The sequence below is a fragment of the Phalangium opilio genome, unplaced genomic scaffold (genome assembly GCF_054372755.1).
Source record: "Phalangium opilio isolate 3A_F unplaced genomic scaffold, DU_Popi_V2 ptg000390l_1, whole genome shotgun sequence".
Taxonomy (NCBI): Eukaryota; Metazoa; Arthropoda; class Arachnida; order Opiliones; family Phalangiidae; genus Phalangium; species Phalangium opilio.
Genome location: NW_028324234.1, coordinates 1,747,501 through 1,750,000, shown reverse-complemented (window position 1 = coordinate 1,750,000; position 2,500 = coordinate 1,747,501). Strand labels below are relative to the sequence as shown.

General features: G+C 43.6%; 11 non-coding genes across 11 annotated transcripts in view; all 11 read right to left on the bottom strand.

The window, feature by feature from the left end:
- TRNAK-CUU (transfer RNA lysine (anticodon CUU)) overlaps positions 1-51 on the bottom strand; it is a 73-nt gene extending 22 nt beyond the window's left edge. Inside the window, exon 1 of the tRNA in view lies at positions 1-51. This exon is cut by the window's left edge and continues 22 nt beyond it. This is a non-coding gene — a tRNA (tRNA-Lys).
- Positions 52-148: 97 nt separating this feature from the next.
- TRNAK-CUU (transfer RNA lysine (anticodon CUU)) lies at positions 149-221 on the bottom strand. The gene has a single exon. It is a non-coding gene; the product is annotated as a tRNA-Lys (tRNA).
- A 98-nt stretch (positions 222-319) lies between these two features.
- TRNAK-CUU (transfer RNA lysine (anticodon CUU)) lies at positions 320-392 on the bottom strand. The gene has a single exon. It is a non-coding gene; the product is annotated as a tRNA-Lys (tRNA).
- A 96-nt stretch (positions 393-488) lies between these two features.
- Positions 489-563, bottom strand: TRNAK-CUU (transfer RNA lysine (anticodon CUU)). The gene has a single exon. It is a non-coding gene; the product is annotated as a tRNA-Lys (tRNA).
- A 98-nt stretch (positions 564-661) lies between these two features.
- On the bottom strand, positions 662-734 carry TRNAK-CUU (transfer RNA lysine (anticodon CUU)). Its single transcript has one exon. It is a non-coding gene; the product is annotated as a tRNA-Lys (tRNA).
- A 269-nt stretch (positions 735-1,003) lies between these two features.
- On the bottom strand, positions 1,004-1,076 carry TRNAK-CUU (transfer RNA lysine (anticodon CUU)). The gene has a single exon. It is a non-coding gene; the product is annotated as a tRNA-Lys (tRNA).
- A 98-nt stretch (positions 1,077-1,174) lies between these two features.
- TRNAK-CUU (transfer RNA lysine (anticodon CUU)) lies at positions 1,175-1,247 on the bottom strand. Its single transcript has one exon. It is a non-coding gene; the product is annotated as a tRNA-Lys (tRNA).
- A 268-nt stretch (positions 1,248-1,515) lies between these two features.
- Positions 1,516-1,588, bottom strand: TRNAK-CUU (transfer RNA lysine (anticodon CUU)). The gene has a single exon. It is a non-coding gene; the product is annotated as a tRNA-Lys (tRNA).
- Positions 1,589-1,686: 98 nt separating this feature from the next.
- Positions 1,687-1,759, bottom strand: TRNAK-CUU (transfer RNA lysine (anticodon CUU)). The gene has a single exon. It is a non-coding gene; the product is annotated as a tRNA-Lys (tRNA).
- Positions 1,760-1,855: 96 nt separating this feature from the next.
- On the bottom strand, positions 1,856-1,930 carry TRNAK-CUU (transfer RNA lysine (anticodon CUU)). Its single transcript has one exon. It is a non-coding gene; the product is annotated as a tRNA-Lys (tRNA).
- A 98-nt stretch (positions 1,931-2,028) lies between these two features.
- TRNAK-CUU (transfer RNA lysine (anticodon CUU)) lies at positions 2,029-2,101 on the bottom strand. Its single transcript has one exon. It is a non-coding gene; the product is annotated as a tRNA-Lys (tRNA).
- Positions 2,102-2,500: the final 399 nt, after the last annotated feature.

Here is a 2,500-nt window from a genome sequence, read left to right as displayed (position 1 = left end):
CACGACCCCAAGATTAAGAGTCTCGTGCTCTACCGACTGAGCTAGCCGGGTTTGTATCCATGCATTTAAACGAATTTTAGTAAATGGACTCTCTTTTTCGAGAATCTAGAGTATAAGTGTACTGGCAAAGTTCAACATTGTCACGTAGCGCCCAACGTGGAGCTCGAACCCACGACCCCGAGATTAAGAGTCTCGTGCTCTACCGACTGAGCTAGCCGGGCTTGTATCGATGCACTTTAAATGAATTCCAGTAAATGAACAATCTTTTGCGAGAATCTAGAGTTTTAGTGTATTGGCAAAGTTCAAAATTTGTTACTAGCGCCCAACGTGGGGCTCGAACCCACGACCCCGAGATTAAGAGTCTCGTGCTCTACCGACTGAACTAGCCGGGCTTGTTTTCGTGCATTTTAAATGAATTCCATTAAATGAACAATCTTTTGCGAGAATCTAGAGTTTTAGTGTATTGGCAAAGTTCAAAATTGTTGATTAGCCCCCAACGTGGAGCTCGAACCCACGACCCCGAGATTAAGAGTCTCGTGCTCTACCGACTGAGCTAGCCGGGCTTGTATCGATGCACTTTAAATGAATTCCAGTAAATGAACAATCTTTTGCGAGAATCTAGAGTTTTAGTTTATTGGCAAAGTTCAAAATTTGTGACTAGCGCCCAACGTGGGGCTCGAACCCACGACCCCGAGATTAAGAGTCTCGTGCTCTACCGACTGAACTAGCCAGGCTTGTATCCATGCAATTTAAATGAATTCCAGTAAATGAACAATCTTTTGCGAGAATCTAGAGTTTTAGTGTATTGGCAAAGTTAAAAATTGTTGATTAGCGCCCAACGTGGAGCTCGAACAAACGACCCCGAGATTAAGAGTCTCGTGCTCTACCGACTGAACTAGCCAGGCTTGTATCCATGCAATTTAAATGAATTCCAGTAAATGAACAATCTTTTGCGAGAATCTAGAGTTTTAGTGTATTGGCAAAGTTCAAATTTTGTGACTAGCGCCCAACGTGGGGCTCGAACCCACGACCCCGAGATTAAGAGTCTCGTGCTCTACCGACTGAACTAGCCAGGCTTGTATCCATGCAATTTAAATGAATTCCAGTAAATGAACAATCTTTTGCGAGAATCTAGAGTTTTAGTGTATTGGCAAAGTTCAAAATTGTTGATTAGCGCCCAACGTGGAGCTCGAACAAACGACCCCGAGATTAAGAGTCTCGTGCTCTACCGACTGAGCTAGCCGGGCTTGTTTCCATGTATTTAAATGAATTTTAGTAAATGGACTCTCTTTTTCGAGAATCTAGAGTATAAGTGTACTGGCAAAGTTCAAAATTGTCACGTAGCGCCCAACGTATGGCTCGAACCCTCGACCCCGAGATTAAGAGTCTCTGGCTCTACCGACCTAGCTAGCCGGGCTTGTATTCATGCATTTTAAATGAATTCCAGTAAATGAACAATCTTTTGCGAGAATCTAGAGTTTTAGTGTATTGGCAAAGTTCAAAATTGTTGATTAGCGCCCAACGTGGGGCTCGAACCCACGACCCCGAGATTAAGAGTCTCGTGCTCTACCGACTGAGCTAGCCGGGCTTGTATCCATGCACTTTAAATGAATTCCAGTAAATGAACAATCTTTTGCGAGAATCTAGAGTTTTAGTGTATTGGCAAAGTTCAAAATTTGTGACTAGCGCCCAACGTGGGGCTCGAACCCACGACCCCGAGATTAAGAGTCTCGTGCTCTACCGACTGAACTAGCCAGGCTTGTATCCATGCACTTTAAATGAATTCCAGTAAATGAACAATCTTTTGCGAGAATCTAGAGTTTTAGTGTATTGGCAAACTTCAAAATTGTTGATTAGCCCCCAACGTGGAGCTCGAACCCACGACCCCGAGATTAAGAGTCTCGTGCTCTACCGACTGAGCTAGCCGGGCTTGTATCGATGCACTTTAAATGAATTCCAGTAAATGAACAATCTTTTGCGAGAATCTAGAGTTTTAGTGTATTGGCTAAGTTCAAAATTTGTGACTAGCGCCCAACGTGGGGCTCGAACCCACGACCCCGAGATTAAGAGTCTCGTGCTCTACCGACTGAACTAGCCAGGCTTGTATCCATGCACTTTAAATGAATTCCAGTAAATGAACAATCTTTTGTGAGAATCTAGAGTTTTAGTGTATTGGCAAAGTTCAAAATTGTTGATTAGCGCCCAACGTGGAGCTCGAACAAATGACCCCGAGATTAAGAGTCTCGTGCTCTACCGACTGAGCTAGCCGGGCTTGTTTCCATGTATTTAAATGAATTTTAGTAAATGGACTCTCTTTTTCGAGAATCTAGAGTATAAGTGTACTGGCAAAGTTCAAAATTGTCACGTAGCGCCCAACGTTTGGCTCGAACCCTCGACCCCGAGATTAAGAGTCTCTGGCTAAACCGACCTAGCTAGCCGGGCTTGTATTCATGCATTTTAAATGAATTCCAGTAAATGAACAATCTTTTGCGAGAATCTA